At 42.2% G+C, this 19383-nt stretch overlaps 1 pseudogene; it reads right to left on the bottom strand.

Moving 5' to 3' along the window:
- Positions 1-306: 306 nt before the first annotated feature.
- Positions 307-17929, bottom strand: LOC123400848 (annotated as a pseudogene).
- Positions 17930-19383: the final 1454 nt, after the last annotated feature.

The raw sequence follows: 19383 nt of genomic DNA, 5'->3' as shown, positions 1-19383 counted from the left end.
TAAAAAGACCATGACAATAATTTCTAAGCACAATTTTGATAAGGATCTAAGGCATAATTCTTTTATGTACTTTAGAAGTTCTATCCCAAGCTTTCTTCACATCTTCTCCAACCCTTTGATGAAAATCTAGGACCTCATATTCCCTAAAGCACCAAATCCTAACATGCTAGACAACTAATAGTAAGAGCATCTCTAGTGGCTAGTGTATCTCATTGTCTAAACCAAATATAGACTACCACAGGTCAAAAAATGCCTCCAGCGACTCGTGTATCTGCTAGTCTAAATTTTAGACATCCATCAAAATCGCTACCCATTGTCCACATTTGGACAACCGAGCGACGATGTCCAAACCAGAGCTGCTTCTCGCGAGCTCTCTCTCGCGCCCATCTGGAGCAGTTGGAGACAAGGAGGATGCGAGAGCGCGAGCGGTGGCGGCGGCTTCGAGGGCGCGAGGACGCGAGCAGGGGAGGGCACGAGCGGCGGCGGCTGCGAGGGCGCGAGCGATGATGTGCGCAAGCAAGCGAGCGAGCGGCGGCGGCAGCTAGGGTGAGCGAGCGGCGGCTGCGGCTGCGAGCGGCGGCGGGGGGCCGTGAGCGCGAGTGGTGCCAGCAGCGAGCGCGAGCGAGCGGCTGGGGCGGCGGCTGCGGTGTATTGGCAGAGTGCTGTGTATTTTCTCCTCTCTATATTGCTGCTACTACTGAATATTGCTGCAAGGTGGATCTGAATATTGCTGCAGGGTGGATCTGAAATATAGACTATCAAATTTACACATTCGAGTGAAAAACTGAGGTTGTCTAAAATAAAATTCATTTACACAATTGTCTATATGAAGATATAGACAATGAAATTTAGACAAGCCACTAGAGATGCTCTAAAGTAACTATTTTTTGTGGTTTTTGGTATAAGACTCTAAAGCAAAAACTAGAAAGCAAACTAACAAGACTAAAAAGCAAAGGTAAAAGATAGCGTGCAACTCCCCTATCATGAAGACTGGAGTCCCCGGCAACGGCGCCAGAAAACTTTGCTTGATGACGAGATGATGTATATACTTCTCGCTCCTCGTTGGTTACCCCACGTGGAAGGTTGAGATGTAGTCAGCAGCAGATTTCCCTTACACGGAGACTCCTAGGCTCAACAAGTAGGTGTCTCCCACCCTCACGCTAGCAGAAGACGTGGACCTGCACACACAACAAATAACTTTGCTCCCAACGAGTACAGAGAGGTTGTCAATATCTCCGGCCTTGTAGTTTGCAAAGGATCAAAACACAAGCGAGAATAGTAATAGTGATTGCAACGGAAAAGTAAATGAAAGAAGTAAATGATGGAGGTGTAAGCAATGGTGGTGATATGGACCGGAGTCACATGATGTTCACTAGTGATGTCTCTCTCCCAAAAGACGATAAACAACTATCATTGGGTAAACAAATTACAGCTCGACAATTGACAGAATTATGAATGCACCGCAATGCTAATTATGCTTCCTGAAAGTTAGAGGCTCAATAGTAATGGGCACTACGCCAAGACAAGTAGACCATTTATTCATCATCATCTACTTACTAATCATCCACGTTGAGATATCTATCCAAAACATCTCGCCGGTATTAAGTTGCGAGCCCCACCCAAAGTGTAAACTCAAAGCAACGGAAACTGCATTAGTGAACTATGCGTAAGGTAAACAATCCTTGCAACTCTGGTCACAAGCACCGTTGTGTTCTCCCTCGTGGCAACAGCACATCCCCTAGTCTCATGTTTCTGTCACTCAAGCTAGACATCGAGGGGCATGAACCCGCAATCATGCATAATGTTCCCTCCTGGAGTTACAATCTACTACTCGTCCAAAGCAATAAATAGCAACGGAGAACATGCATGAATCACTAAAGAACATAATATAAAAGGATAATCAAATATATAACTCATAACAATCTGAACATAATCTCATAATCCATCGGATCCCAACAAACCGAGCATAGAATTAGCAAGATAATTACATAGATGCCTTGATCATGTAGGGCAGCTCAGAAGGACTAACCATTGATGCAAAAGATTGGAGAGAAGACATCACATAGCTACTGGTCATGGACTCATGGTCCAAGGAGGACTACTCATGACACGTCCGGGAAGCGTCCATGGCGGTGGAGAAGCTCCCGGAGGTCAATCCTCCCTTCGGCACGGTGTCGGGAAGAGGTCTCCTGACTCTCCCGATCTCGGAAGCGGTGTCACGGCGGAACGACGGAGAAATTTGTGGTTCTCGATCCTGTATAGGGGTTTCCTCGTCAAGGGGCAAATAAAGGCGAAAGGAGGGCCCCAGAGGGCGTGGGTCCCACCCAGACGGCCTCTTGGCGTGGCCTACGGGTGGGCCGCGCCCACAGGTCGCATGGGTGGCCCCTGGCTCCCCTCTGGCCCCCTTTCGTGCTTCTTGAAGCTTCTGGTGCGCTAATTTATATATATTTTTCTCGGGATTTTTGGGGCTCCCGAAAATTGGGTAAAGGCCCCTGAAAAAAGACATCGGCAGACAGAAACTGGCACTGGGTGCACTGAGTTAGTAGGTTAGTCCAAATATGTGTAAAAATATAGAAAAGTGTAGAAAACATATAACAATGTCACCCAAAAGATCATGGAACAAGCATAAATTATAGATACGCTTGGACGTATCATCGACACCTCTATCTCTAAACATGTGTACATATTTATCGATCTCGGCTTTCGATTGAGGACAAGCGAGGTCTAAGCTTGGGGGAGTTGATACGTCCATTTTGCATCATGCTTTTATATCCATATTTATTGCATTATGGGCTGTTAATAAACATTTTGGTACATACTTATGCCTTTTCTCTCTTATTTTACGAGGTTTACATGAAGAGGGAGAAAGCCGACAGCTAGAATTCTGGACTGGAAAAGGAGCAAATCTAAGAGACCTATTCCGCACAGCTCCAAAAGTCCTAAAATTTTACGGAGAAATGTTTTGGAATATATAAAAAATATTGGGCGAAAGAAATACCGGAGGGGACCCACTAGGAGGTCACAAGCCAAGGGGCGCCCCCTACCCCCTGGTCGCGCCCTGCAGGCTTGTGGGTACCCTCGCAGGCCTCCGGTGCCCATCTTCTACTATATGAAGGGTTTTGACCTATAAAAAATCATATCAGAGCTTTTGGGATGAAGCGCCGCTACCTCGAGGCAGAACTTCGACAGAACCAATCTAGAGCTCCGGCGGAGCTATTCCGTGGGGGAAACTTCCCTCCCGGAGGAGGAAATCGAAGCCATCGTCATCACCAACGATCCTCTCATCGAGAGGGGGTCAATCTCCATCAACATATTCATCATCACCATCTCCTCTCCAAACCATAGTTCATCTCTCGTATACGATCTTTGTCTCAAAACCTCACATTGGTACATGTGAGTTGCTAGTAGTGTTGATTCCTCCTTGTAGTTGATGCTAGTAAGTTTATTTGGTGGAAGATTGTATGTTCATATCCTTAATGATTATTAATACTCCTCTGATTATGAACATGAATATGCTTTGTGAGTAGTTACGTTTGTTCTTGAGGACATGGGATAAGTCTTGTTATAAGTAATCATGTGAATTTGGTATTCGTTCGATATTTTGATAAGATGTATGTTGTCTCTCCTCTAGTGGTGTCATGTGAACATCGACTATATGGCACTTCACCATTATTTGGGCCTAGGGGAAGGCATTGGGAAGTAATACGTAGATGATGGGTTGCTAGAGTGACAGAACCTTAAACCCTAGTTTATGTGTTGCTTCGTAAGGGGCTGATTTGGATCCATATGTTTCATGCTATGGTTAGATTTATCTTAATTCTTCTTTCATAGTTGCGGATGCTTGCGAGAGAGGTTAATCATATGTGGGTTGTTTGTCCAAGTAAGGGAAACACCCAAGCACTGGTCCACCCACATATCAAATTATCAAAATAACGAACGCGAATCATATGAGCATGATGAAAACTAGCTTGACATAAATTCCCATGTGTCCTCGGGAGCACTTTGCTTTATATAAGACTTTGTTCATGCTTTTCCTTTGCTACAAAAAGGATTGGTCCACCTTGCTCGACCTTTGCTACATTTTTTACTTGCTACCCATTACGAATTACTATATCATAAAACTACCTGTTCCCGATAATTTCAGTGCTTGCAAAGAATAACTTACAGAAAATCGCTTGTCATTTCCTTCTGCTCCTCGTTGGGTTCGACACTCTTACTTATCGAAAGGACCATGAAAGATCTCCTACACTTGTGGGTCATCATTAGTCTCCATATATTGATCTTGGTGAGCATCGGAAATTGTTTGTTTCCTATTCGACGTTCCGCAACACATGGCAATTTCTACCTACCATACATGGAAGATACTAGCTTACACACATGGCAACTAGCATGCATCACACATTGTACTTCATGACCTTCACATGGCAACTCTAAATGTTCCAACATGGCAACTTCTACCTACGATACATGGCAGACACTAGCTTGCTCACATGGAAACTAGCATGCATCACACATTGAACTTCATGTTTGACATACATTTACTAACTCTTCCATATCAACTACGAATTTCTATGTTAGAATACATGGCAATTACTTGTTTCTTTCAACCACATTTTATTTCATACGTGTTTCTTTTTTACTAGTATATGTTCGTTGCACATTTTTTGTAGGGTAACTGTCTCACGATCGACTAAAGCTACTAAAAAAGACCCATTAGAACGCATTCCCTCGAAGTTGGTGACGTCCGGCAATGTGGACATACAAATGCCGCCAGTTAATAAACCTGATGCCGCTATGCCAAACGTTGCTACTAGTTGTGATGCACGTAAGCATTTATCTGTGCCAACTGTAGAGGTACATACTACAAGTGGAACAATTGGTATTTCATGACTATCTGGCAGCGACGAGTTAGTGTGTGTGAGGACTGTTGAGGTTGTGCCTACGCTGCTGTCAATGAGGGATGCTACCACTATCCCATCTAGCTGCTCGCAAGTGATGAAGTGAGTGAGCCAGAGCTTATATTTAGCAAGGAAGATTCCCGCTGATCTGGTACGGACTCGACACGTGAGGCTACTGGTACTGCTATGCCCACAAAGGAAGGTGTTGCCGGTGAAATTCCTGATCACATGACATCCACGGACGAGTTCCACCACACAATTCCTACATCAGCTCCCATTGCCCACGCTGCTCCAGCAAAGGTTTTGAGAGCTCGCCTGCCTCCTAGGCACAACCCCCGCAAGAATCCTACAAAGGCATCTACTGCAGTGGAGGTCGTTAAAAGCATACCTGACACGAGTTTTGTGTCTGCTTCCACTCTATCCCACCTTTCTAGGAAAGCAAGCCAATGGGGATGATGGAAGTTTGGATTTTGGGAGTTGCTAGCAGTAAGGAGGACTCTACTGATGGAGTTGCACGTACACAGTCGACGGCACCCCTTACGACCCATAAGGACCCCAATTTGAATCTGCAAACCTCCAAGATTCCTGTTAACGTTGGTGTACCCTACAGTCATAACAAGAAGATAGGCAAGAAAGATGTGATTGGAATCATCGACAGCTTGCCTCATCCTACCAATAAGCCTGATTTGCGTGCAACATTCGATAGTGGCATGTTTGTTCAGCTTTCACCTCTAGATTCTGCTAATCAGTTTATGTGGAACCCATCCGAGCCGCACGAGAGGCACCCATGGATTTCACCCCACCAAGTTGCAACCTTGGTATAGATTGCAGTCAGGATGAACCAGCAATTGATCCCGAGACGGTTGCTTTTTCTTTTCCTGATTGCATGGCCCCGACGATGGCGCAACCCATCCTTGATGGTCGAAAGGCAATGAAGTTTGCACACCCTATAGTGCAAGGTAAATTATATGTTTCACGTTTTCTTTTATTTTTCGATCTTCACGGCAAAATATGTTTCATATTCGATGGCAAATCTTATATGTTATATATGGCATTTGTAGTTAACTTTGCATGGAAACTCCGGTCTTTTGTTGCTATTTTCTTCCCGTTCTTACTTTCGATCTCACGTGGTCATTATTTGTAATGTAATATGACAATTTTAGTTCCTTCTACATGGCAGATTTCCATGATCTCACATGGCAAACTATGTTTGAATTTGTGATGGATAATATTATGTGTTGTTGATGGAATTTTTGCTACCTAACCTTGAGTGTCAACTCCATTCTTTTTGTTGTTGTTATTTTGGTCAATGTTTTAACTACATTATTTACATGGCAAATGTAGTTTGATGACCCATTTTTGCTGCTTTCGTATTGTGTCCATGTCAAGTGCAGTTACACAAACACGGCATTTTTTCTGCTGAAATGGCAACTTTATACGTTTGTTTATTTATTTTCTTGTGTACCTTTTTACGACAACTCCCGAGGTGATTTCGCCATCAGTCGAAGAAGCTTACCACAGGATTGAGCAAGATGCTATTAAGAAGAGGTTTTTGTGCAATCAAGCAACCGAGCTCTGCTGACCCTGCTGACTTAGTGCCTGATGACATCATCAGAACCGCAACACTTGGTTCCGTGAAGCAGGCGAGGGACATTCACGCACTAATAGTTGACGATTGCCAGACCGAGCTGAGGTCTACCAGGGAGCACACTCTTCTATACGATATTGTCAAGCGTCTCGGTAATGCGAGGGCGAGGAGCAAATGCATGAAGCAGCTGAAAGAGTAATGCACCATACAAACCCACCCATAGACCGTGTTCTTGTTCATGCATATTTTTTTTTAATTGTATATTTTCGAAGATTTATTTTCTTTCGTGTAAAATCATTTTCATACAACTCATGTTTGGAGAGAACTTAAATCATTCAATGTGATTCGACGTATATTAAACTTGGTGATCTAGCTGAGTGTGTGAGGCCGAGTGGTAAAATGTCGTATAATGTAGTTGCTTGTGGGATCGTCTACATCAAGAACCATATGGACATTTGTGTCGACAAGATCATCATGACCTACAATGTGACGAGCAAAATATGGCACAGGGACTTCCACCATTTCATTATCAGGAAAATTTCGCAGCACATGGTGATTCGAAGCTCACATTGAAACAATTTCTGAGTGCTTTCCCTCGCTGTTTTTTGTTTTTCTGTCTAATACATGTTGTTATAGCTCGTAGATACATTTTTATCTATTTTCGCTTTTTGGCATTTTATTTATGTAAACTGATGGCAACATGAGTACTGCATAATGGCAACTATTTGCAATTGCACATGGCAACTGCAAGCCATTTTCACACACAAGATGGCACCAACTTCTCTTTTTTCGACATGTTTTAAAAGATGATCAGCATCGCACTTGTTCCTTCATGTAGTTTTTTGGGAACTTTGTTGCATACCACATGGCAACTCTACCCACATGCTTTTCCATGTTAACACTCCCCCCTTTTTTTCCCTGTTGTAGCTCATGTTCCCCATGTTCCAACACCTCGCGCCAGAAAACTCTATCGATAATTGCGGTTACCACTACACCATATGCCTTGACCTCAAGCACCAACGGTTCCAGGTGCTTGATTCACTTCGCTCATGAGATGATACCAGCCTCACTTCCCATGCTGAATTCTTTGTGAGCAACCTCAAGGAAATGTGGAACCGTCATTACAAAAGCTCAAAGGTGCAGATCATCCACTTTCCAATCGAGTATGTCCTGACCGATAAGCAAGGCAACAGGTAAGGAGGCACCATATACGCAATGGCATTCTCTGTCCTTTTACTAAAATGATCCTCAGTTTTATTGAATGTTACTTTTTTGCAGCACGTATGACTGCACATACTACGTGTTGGAATACCTCACAATGTGGGAAGGAAGAAAGTCCATCTCAAAGGAAAGTGTTGACGAGCTCCGTAAAATATTGGTGTGGAACTGGGTGACGAATGGAGATTTCAACAAGTGGCCTTAAGCCCGGGATTTCATCGACAGAGCTGTCAAAACCGCGTGCAAGAAGTACAAGTGATCATGTAGTGGCTATACCCCCACGCCTTACATTCTGTGTTGTATGAATGTAAGGTACTGTCTGCTCGGCTTCGAAAGCTTATTTGCGCGTGCTACGTTATGTCTTTCACCGTAACCGTAGTTTTGAGCGATGGCTTGCATGCATTCCCTTATCTTGTAATATAAGTGTGCAATCGAATCTGTTTTAATTATGATAACTAGCACCTTATGTGTTTTAGCTTGTGTTTGCGAAAGTTCGTAGTGATGTTCAAAATTGATGTTTGTGTGCACCGGTACATCATTTAGAAGGAATGATGACTATTGGTCATCTTCCTTTGTTATGTGTGTGTCTATGTGGCATGCACTGTACGATCACACGACAGTTATTTTGATGCAACGATTTGTACATACATAAATATGTTGGTTCTGTATAGAATAGATTTTTCATATAACTATTTTTATACATGACACATGTAGTTTTGATATACAAGTGCAGTCCAAAAAAAACAAGATGCTTGCATCTAAGCACAAATGGTAACTAGAGTCACATAATACATCGCAACTACAATTACCCATACATGGCAAATACAGTTGTCCATACATGGCAATCGCAGTTATTCATACATGGCAACAATAGTTGTCCATACATGGCAACTTCAATTTTTTCATAAATGGAAACTGTAGTTCTCATACATGGCAACTGTTCACATATGGTAGTGAACTTCACTACACAACTTGTCATTCATTACTGACAAAATGCTCGGACAGTTTTCCACACGATAAATCCCCCCGGTAAATGCAACATGTGTTTCTACGCCACGGCATTTTTACCAGCATCTACATTGCTAATTTTCTGTTGCAAAATTTTATGCAAGATACATGGCAATTATATGTAAGAAAAGTCAAGTAGTCGTGACATTTTTCTAAACCATCAACATTTTTTGTGCTGCAAAATTTATCTAACCGCAAGTCCAACCCGTGTATATCTCCCTATGGGTTCCCACATCCTTTTCTTGGTTTTTGTGCTTTGCTTGAATATATGTGCCTGACATCTCACTTCTTTTGGACGCCCTTTCGTGACGGAGCACGACGGGTTCCTGATATGCGTGTGCATGTTTGATGCTCCTGACCCTACTTCTGAGTTTTCATACGGCGGACCCATGCATGAAGTTGCCTTTGAACTACGCAGGAATCTGTGTAAGGCCTCCCCAGCCTTCCTTTTCTTGAACTCCTCAAGGTCTCTCTTGAAGGCATTTCTGTGCTTGTGTGCAATTCTAGCCATCTCATCGCTCATGCATGCATCATCTATTAGTTCAACAAAATCCCTAGTCAGCACCATGTGCCTCATGGAGTCCATTGTTGCTTCCGGTTTGTCCTTATGTATTGCCAATACTACATTCGATGTTTGCAGTCCCAACGCCTCATTAACGTCCCAAGTCCATCGGCGACGTATGAAATGGCGGGGTAAATGCTTCATGACGTGCTTTTCCATAACTTTGAGTATGTGGCCCCACACAATCCCATCCCATTCAAACTTGCAACATTCGTGGTAGTACTCACCTTTAGGGATGACACCCACAGGGTATGGGTACGGGTGGAGCCTCCCCATACCCTTACCCGACCCGTGTGATAATACCCATCACCCTTACCCATACCCGTCAACAGGTACAATTTTTTCCCATACCCTTTACCCGACAGGGTAGACGGGTACCCGCGGGGAAAATTACCCATATTTGCAAACATCAATTTAAATAACTTATAGTTATAAAATGCATTGTATTCTATATTTAACAAAGATAGATTATAACTACAACACATATTTTTAAAACAACATCATATAGTCATAAACAACAACACATAGGCATACACCTTCAATTCATAAATTATTGACATAGTGTAGATTGTAGAGATAATTTTGAGTTTATATAGATTTTATATGGATACATGGGTATATGGGTATGTGTTATATGATCCCATACCCGCTTTACCCGATCGGTTTCAGATTTTCCTATTTATATACCCATGGGTAAGTTTTTGTCCCATACCCTTACTCTAATAGGGTTTTTATCCACATGGTATGTGGGTAATGAGTACCCATTGCCATCCCTACTCACCTTCTGTTACAGCGTCCTTCACAAAGTAGTTTCTATCCTTGTTCGAATCTTGTGTTTCCGAATCGAACATGTCCCTCAGACTGGACACCTTGAATGCCCAATCGTCAACCTGAAAAGTTGTGTACGAGGTGGACCGCTTTATTTTTTCTTGGAACCTGCATGATTTGTGGTCGTTAGTTCCTCACTCCCTTTTTTATTAGTTTTTTATTCTTTCATAGTAGGACATAAATTAGAAATCATACTAAATTGAACATGGCAAACACAGGATACAAGGCACGGTATAGTTTTCTATCGTTTCCACATGGCAATTGCATCACAAATTGTGATGAAACATATTGTCTTATGCATTTCTTGTCGTTCGTACACCATTTTGCATATGTGAATCTACTAGGTGCATGAGCTATATCAAAGTAGGGTCAGCGGTGGCAACTCTCTTGTGCATTTGTCATGGCAAACAGACTGCTATGCACATGGCAATTATGGATGTTTTAACATGGCAACTGCGACAACTTCATCGTGTGGCAATCATAGTTGATGTCTTCACATGAAACACATTTTAATTATAAATTACAAACTACATCTCTACGCAAACCAGTTTACACATGGCAATTATACTACCATCTAGATTGCACTCACACAACATCACACATGGCAACTATTATTCTTGTCTCATATCTAGCCACATTTTTGCACTCCACTTTTTCATGTTGCCAATATTGATCATTCTAGCATGGCAGCTTTGTTTGATCATCCACGGTATTGCGTTCTGTTATTTGAACACTCTTTTTTCAAAAACCAAAATGCGTGTAGCATGTTTCTTTCACACATTTCTATTTTTTATTAATTATGGTTGTGATCGCATTCTGCCATTCTTTTGTCAACTAAGGATCGTGCAAGCAAAATACTTACTTTACAAAGATCTTATTTGTGTATATTTTGCTCATTTGCCTCTCCGTTGGCAAGTATGTGAGAAATTTAGGTTGCTTAAGGGTTGTGTTTGTGATTGCAATCTCTGGCGATGGCTAGACGAATGTTGATGACAACAAACCTTCCCCTGCAACGGCACCAGAAGAATGCTGCTAGCACTCCCCGACAACAAAACTAGAAGAATGTTGTTGATGGCCCACCATCGCGTGGGTTCGCAACAGTTTTCGAGGGTAGAGTATTCGACCCAAATTTGTTGGTTAGCCACACAGGAGGTGAGAGAATACTCTCAAGTATTAGCGGCCGAATATGTCAGATTCAACCACACCTGAAAGATTAGTATCTACAAGCAAAGTATCAGTAGCAAAGTAGTATGATAACAACGGTGTCAGAAACGATCTGTTGACGGCAGACTATTCCTAACGATTGTATCAATGGCGCCAAGTTGCCTCGTTGACGGAAATTGTCAGTTCCCGTCAACGATCAGCGAATCAAGATTGTAGCAGGTAGCAGCAATGTAACGAGCAATAGCAGCGGCGAGGAACAGCAGTAGTGACAACAGTAGCAAGTAGCAACAGTAGCAAGCGATAGTAGCAGCAACAGTAGAGCAAAATTGGTAACAACAGTAGTAGCAGCAGCAGCAGAGCAAGACAAGTAATAGCAGTAGCAATAGTAGTAGAAGCAGCAGCAGAACAAGACAAGTAACAGTAGTAGGACAAACTCGTAGGCAATGGGTCGGTGATTTGTTTGGATGATATTCATCATTCAACAACTATAACACGGAGAGATATGTGGCTAGCTCCCGTTCATCAATGCGATGTAGGCATGCATTCCGTGTGTCGCCATACGTGCTTAGGGAAAAGAACTTGCATGACATCTATTGTCCATCCCTCCCGTGGCAGCGGGGTCCAAAAGGAAACTACGGGATATTCAGGTTCTCCTTTTAATAAAGAACCGAACCAACGCATTAGCACTTGGTGAACACATGAACTCCTCAAACTATGGTCATCACCGGGAGTGGTTCCGGTCTTTGTCACTCCGGGGTTGCCGGATCATAACACATAGTAGGTAACTACAACTTGCAAGATCGGATCTAAAACACACATATATTGGTGACAACATAATAATTTCAGATCTGAAATCATGGCACTCGGGCCCTAGTGACAAGCATTAAGCATGGCAAAGTAGTAGCAACATCAATCTCAGAACATAGTGGATACTAGGGATCAATCCCCATCAAAACTAACTCGATTACATGATAGATCTCATCCTACTCATCACCGCCCAGCGAGCCTACGAATAGATTACTCACGAACGATGAAGAGCTTCATGGAATTGGAGAGGTAAGAAGGTTGATGGTGACGATGGCGACGATTTCCCCTCTCCGGAGCCCAAGACGGACTCCAGATCTGCCCTCCAGATGAAGAACACGCGGTGGTGGCGCCTCCGTATTGTAAACGCGACGAAAACTTCTCCTTTTATTTTTTCTGGGACGAAAGGGATCTTATAGAGCTGGAATTGGGGGCGGCACAGCCGTTTGGGCCCCACAAGCCTGCCCACCGCCACCAGGGGGGTGGTGGCGGAGCCAGGGCTTGTGGCCCACTGGCCCACCCCCTGAGGTGGAACTTGGCGCATATATTTTTCTTATTTTCCAAAACTGCTCCCCGTAAATTTTCAAGACGTTTGGAGAACTTTGATTTCTGCACAAAAATAACACCAAGGCAATTCTGCTGAAAATAGCGTCAGTCCAGGTTAGTTCCGTTCAAATCATGCAAATTAGAGTCCAAAACAAGGGCAAAAGAGTTTGGAAAAGTAGATACGATGGAGATGTATCAGTTTGCTTCTTGCTGCACCTTCGATCCTAATATTTTCTGTTGCAAAGCTGAATACTCCTTAGCAAACTGCAGCAAAGAGTTTCCGGAGCTCGGGTAAAGTAGGCTGGCACCGAGTAGATCCGCTTCTCCCATAGGCCGTGTAGTGTCTCGTTTGTAGGACTGAATACTCCTTAGCAAACTTCAAAACAGCATTGAAACCCTCACTATGTTGTGTAGTTTGTAGGAATGGGTAGAAGAACTTCATAAAGTAGGCTGGCATCGAGTACATCCGCTTCTCCCATAGGTTCTGTAGTGTCCCATTTTCCTGAACTTGGTCCTTTTCAATCATATCTGCCCAGCTCTGTTCAAACTCTTCGCGGTCAAGCTGTGGTTGACACACAACTCGAAAGCCTTGTGCAATTCTGGATGGTCAGCAAAGAATAGTCTTAGTGTCTCTTCTGCATTCCTAATTAGATGTCACCTGTAGTGCCTATGAACTGCCGTGGGGAAGCCGTCACTTATGCATGCATGCTGAAGTCCTGATCTATTATTATGTTCATCGGAGCAAGTCCACCCTTGCACTCCAAGAAAGTCTTGAACAACCAGGTGTAGTCGTCGATATATTCGTTCTGCACAAGGCCGTAGCCGAATCCTCGGGTACCATCCATACTAACATCAATCCGGGGGGAGTCTTGTTTTACAATTATGTTTTCGATTTAAGCGTGGAACTGGGCATTCCAATTACCAGCCCCTTTCTCGTGAATGGTTGTGAATAAACACATGTCAAGGATAAAACTCCTAGCATGGAAGATACCAATAGCCCTCTGTCACCACATGAGCGGTTCGGGCATGCAAAACATATTATTTCTTGAAGGTTTAGAGAATGGCACATGCAAATTTACTTGGAACGACAGGTAGATACAACAAATAGGTAGGTATGGTGGACTCTCATGGAAAAACTTTTGGGTTTATGGAAGTGGATGCACAAACAGTATTCCGCTTAGTACAAGTGAAGGCCAGCAAAAGACTGGGAAGCGACCAACTAGAGAGCGACAACAATCATCAAGATGCAATGAGTTTGACTAACATTAAATGCAAGCATGAACAGGATATAAATCATCATGAACACGAACATCATAGAGGCTATGTTGATTTTGTTTCAACTACATGCATGAACATGCGCCAAGTCAAGCCACTTGAAACATTCAAAGAAGAATACCATCCTATCATACTACATCATAGTCATCTCAAAATCTATGTTGGCATTCAAGACAAACCATTGTAAGCTCTCAGCTAAATCTATTATGGCACACTACAACAGAACCCCACCTATAGCAACGCATTTTTGTGTATCTAAAAGTCCATATATGCGTTGCTAGGGTCTTTACCAACGGTTTGGGAAGCGTTGCCTTATCCAGTGTTGCTAGGACATAATGCAACGATTATACTTCCGTTGGTAAAAGGGACCGTTGCAAGAGTACAACACATAAATCCAACTCTTACAACACACATATATGTTGGTGGTTAATGTACATGAATCCAAATCTCATTTCTTGGCAACGAAGAATTGCAGCGCTTCAAGTGTTTTACATATAAAATGTGAATGATATTTTATATATTGCAAACAATTAAATTAACACTACACACAATTGTGACAAGTATGTAGATATGCAAAAAACAAATACTCACGAGAGGAAGAAATCATATATTGAGAAGAACTGTTGGACTACAATAGTTGATATTACAGGAGGAATACCATCCAAATGTGGTGCATAATCTAAATATTTTCTTCATAGTGAAACTTAAACTAAAGCATCCATCAACATCCCTACAACTTAACTAAAACTTAAGCAAGGAACATCATCCAACAGAAACAACATCCCTACAAACTAAAACTGAAAACAACCATCATCATCATCATCATCATGAATCGGAACACCACCATCATCATCATCATCATGAACCTGAACATCATCATCATCATTGAAGTATAATTGCCACACACCTGTATAATCGTCCATATATCTTGTGTATCTACAATGAAAATAACAAAATGAAATGTTAATACACAATTGATTGACATGATGCAAATAGTGATAGGTTGCCGAGCAATTAAGAAACTTTACTTCTTAAAAGGGTCATTACTTCAGAAACATTGGTCGCCCAGCTAGATTACGACTATATAGAAAATAAAAGTTGTCACCTGGAAGTATTCTCTTACAACTCAATATACTACTTCAGATCACATAACAAACATAAACAGGCTCGGAGAAAAAAAATAGATGTGGTTGTGGCCTAAAAGCAAGCCACTGATAACATAGACCTAGTTAGTTCACGGGTTAAAAGCACAAAGACACTGCTCATATGGAACAGTGCAAGCGATATAATGGGAAATTCGGCAATTTATATGAACCATGGCAGCAAGAGTTCATATGGGTAATTCAACAATTTATGAATCAAAGTGGCGAAAGCTCAGCGGTCAGTATAGCAATTTACGAATCAAATGGCAAGAGCATCTAATAAGAACATTACTCGCATTTCCTTCTTCGCAAACAGTAAAGATATGGAGATCGTAGACAGTTACCAGAATCATGACTATGAACACTGTCGTATCTTGGACAAATCTAATCCTAACTCCAACCATCCATGATGTTGGCCTCCATCCCAACAGTGCCGGAACAGATGAGTGCAGCGCCTCACACTAAATTACACACAACAATAGGTACTACATTGGGGAGATAGGAGTACATAAATAGTTGAATAAGAGCAGAAAAGGAGGCTGAAAAATGATTAGAGCTAATTTAAGCAATAAAGGAATAAACAAATAATCACCCCAACGTAAATAGTCTTAGTTGAAGGTAAAAATCAGTGATGTACTATAAATGTAGAGACTGGCACAATGAGAACCACCGAATGGCATTGAATATTTCTTTCTTTGGAAACCCGCACACAGACAAAAAGTGAGAATCTACTTAACGAATGACAAAATCTTAAAGAAGGGGTTCCTATTCTGTCGAAGTAAGAAGCGCTTCCTACCAATTAACAACCACAAGAATCCAATAGATCCCAACAACAATGACATGAAATCTCAACTGTTAAAAGGAAGTCTGTGGCGGTGCTGGTATGTTGGTCATCGTTCGTCTCCCCTCTTTCACGCCTTCCTCGAAGCATGACGTGGCCGAGTCCAGCCCCGTAAAATCCTCACGCAATCCTCGCAACAACCACGCTGCAGATATCCTTCCTCAATTCTTTTTTCTTTCCCCGAGATCATGGTCCCTTCTCACTCCTCCCACCTGCGCCTCCTCTGTTTTGCAATCATAATAGAATCCCTCGACGGCCACAGGCAATGCAGTCCAACCATCATCTCCCAACTCATCACGTCCGCATTGTTTAACTTGAGCTCTTGTTGAACCATGAAAACTGTATTTTCACCAGGATGATTTCTTGATGATGTGCGTAGGTCATTTGATGTGCTTGCTGCCGCTGCTACGTGTGTCCACACTTCGGCGATGTCGTTCCTTTGCATAAGTATGTCCTTGTTTGGCGCTGACGGTGTATATGTATATGTGTGCTTGCTGGAAGCTCAAGTATATGAATGTTTACACATGAAGACGCATAAAGCTCAGATGTAGGTTGCATCTAAGTGGGTTATTGGGATTCAGTTTCATTTTCACTATGATGTACAACAGTAGTATATAAGTACTTTTTTGGATTAGTAGATAAGTACTTGGTATAGATGAATCCTCTACATTGACTTGACCCAAGTGCATATATAATAACTTCATGCTATGAGAGGACAATCACATAACCAAATGACAAAGAAAATGTGTACAATATCTTATGATGAGTTTATTAGATGAAGAGGCTAGCAAGACTGTGTATAATAGTAAGAGCATACAACAATCAGTACATTAATAGGCGTGGAGAGAAGTATTTATCAGTGTTCTGAATCATATCAACAGCATCAAAGCAACATCCTCATGGAAGAAATAATGTGGGTTATTAATTTACCTGCTCACTAAAACAAGGTGTACGTGCTTCCCCAACAGATCCACGACATCTAGTATTTGAGCTGGGCGTCAAAGTCACCATTAGCAGGCTATTCACTCCATCTAAATAACCTGACCATCAGACTCCTGAAAGGTGTGAAATTGCAACAGAGAACATTGATTGCTAACTCATCAAAACTGCCATATATACAGAAATCTACTAAGACTAGACCCCTCCTTATATATTATAACTCTTGCAATAGACTATTCAATATGGGGTCCGCATATATGAAGTAGTCTGCAGTATATACATTTTCCATAATATTCCAATATGGGGCCTTTTTACACGTGTAGGCTTATATATCCATGACAACCTAGCAGCTGCAGCCGCCGGCATGCACCAAGTCCAGTGAAATGCTCGTTTCGGTCATCCTCTGCTAGAAGATGTGTTGTTTCATACACGGTATTCTTGTAGTGGCATTAGAAACTATGATCTCTAAGTTGTCATTGCAAACATGGTTCTCTCACAACAAAGCTAAATCTGGGTCAACAAGCTAGTCATATTTACAAAAGCAAAATAGATAGAGTTCATACCAGCTTTTCAGTCTCAGTCACTTCATCATATATCATCATTGTTGCCTTCTGCATTCCTAATTACATGCCACATGTAGTGCCTATGAACTGCCATGGGGAAGCCGTCACTTATGCATGCAAGCATGCTAAAGTCCTGATCTATTATTATGTTCATCAGAGCAAATCCACCCATGCACTCCAAGAAAGTCTTGAACAACCAGGTGTAGCCGTCGATATATTCGTTCCGCACAAGGCCGTAGTCGAACTGCAAATACTCGGTGTGGTTATTTATTCCAATGAGTGGAGCACATGGCATCTTGTACATATTTGTGTGATAGGTCACGTCGAACGAAATGCAATCACGGTAATGCTTATATGCTCTCCTCGCTGCACTGTCCACCTAGTACATGTTCCTCACACGGTCCTCATCATCGAGTCTTATTATGAAGAAGAACTCAGGATCTTCTTTTGCTTTCTCTTTGAAGTATGCAATGGTGTCTTCCACGTTAGCCAACTTGCTTTCTTTGCGGTACTTTGGTTTCACGTTTTTGATGTCTGCTAGGAGGTAGGGCATGCCGCTTAGTTTCCCATCTATGTTGTGTATCAGGGACAATATCTGGACCATTCTTGAAGTGCTTACGTTACAGTCGTGCAACAGTTTTATGAATTTCTTCTCTTGGAAACTAAATCCTCGATGGGCACTCAGAAATTTTAGAAGGTCAAACTTCTTTTATCATATTGTGGTTGTGTTCGGAGACAAACTCAGTGACCACCTAGCAGGTTCCATCTATGTTTAGCTTCAATCTGGCAGGGCATTGCGTCTTGACAGTGATGCCTCTTCTCCGCTCCGGCACGACTCCCATGACACCTTTAGCTTTCTTGTTTTTCCGTGCCTTGTAGCACCTAAACTCGCCTCTGTTGTACTGCCGAGCTTCTTTTATCTTCCTATGGTATTTTGTGTTTATGGCAAATCCATTTAACACGACATAGCTATGGTAGTCTTTCCTCGCATCTTCAAATTAAGTGAACCTCTGTCCAAAATAAGGTGGCTGCGTTATTATGAATTCAGACTGTTTTTCTTCTTCTCTCATTTGCATTTCGTCATTAGTTTCATCACTCAGAACTTCAGTATTTGTGGTTGACCCATCTGTTTGGACGTTGCTCGTGCTCGTGTGTCATGGTGTTCTTGTTGTCGTTGTTGCAATGATGGCAAGTTCTCACACTGTCCCTGCATTGTTCGTGACAGGCTCATTGACGGGCTCGTGGAACGTCTCTTCTATGTCCTCAGAGTTGCCTTCGGCAGCTATGCACGGGATGTCGTTGAGCATTGTTATAGCTCCTACAATTTTTTTATCAAGTAAGTTCACAATCAGTATTCTTGAATGGCAACTTCTCTAAGATCACCTATGGCAACTCTATTTTTTAATAAACCACGACTAGTGCATTTAATGCCATTAGTCAAGATGCAGGTGTCCCCAAATTTTTCTCCTACATTGAATTGACATACGACAACTTTAGTTGTTTTCATGTGGCAAAAGTAGATAACTATAAGTGTACTCAACTCAAAGTGGAGTCTTCAAAACATGGCAACTTTTAGCCAACTGTGCATGCCACTATGTGTTTTGATATGTTATGGCATATGTAGTTGGCCATACATAGCAAGTGTGGCTCACATGCATTGGCATGGCTTGGCAATTGCAGTTGCCCAAGGATGTCAAATAGAAGTTGAGCATCCTTGTCAACTAAAATTTTAACATCCATGGGCAAGTGCAATCCAACAAAAAACATGATATTTGCAATGAAGCACAAATGGCAACTACAATCACACAATACTTGGCAACTGCAGTTGCCCATACATGGCAACTGCAGTTGTTCATACATGGCAATTGTAGTTGTCCACACATGGCAACTCCAGCTGTTCATATATGGCACCTGTATCTGTTCATACATGTTAACTGTTCAAAAGTGGTAGTGAATTTCACTACACAACTTGTCATTCATTACTGACAAAATATTATAGTTGTCATT

The sequence above is a fragment of the Hordeum vulgare genome, chromosome 1H (assembly GCF_904849725.1).
Source record: "Hordeum vulgare subsp. vulgare chromosome 1H, MorexV3_pseudomolecules_assembly, whole genome shotgun sequence".
Taxonomy (NCBI): domain Eukaryota; kingdom Viridiplantae; phylum Streptophyta; class Magnoliopsida; order Poales; family Poaceae; genus Hordeum; species Hordeum vulgare.
The sequence above is the reverse complement of the archived record's forward strand: the minus strand, read 5'-3'. Positions and strand labels throughout refer to the sequence as shown.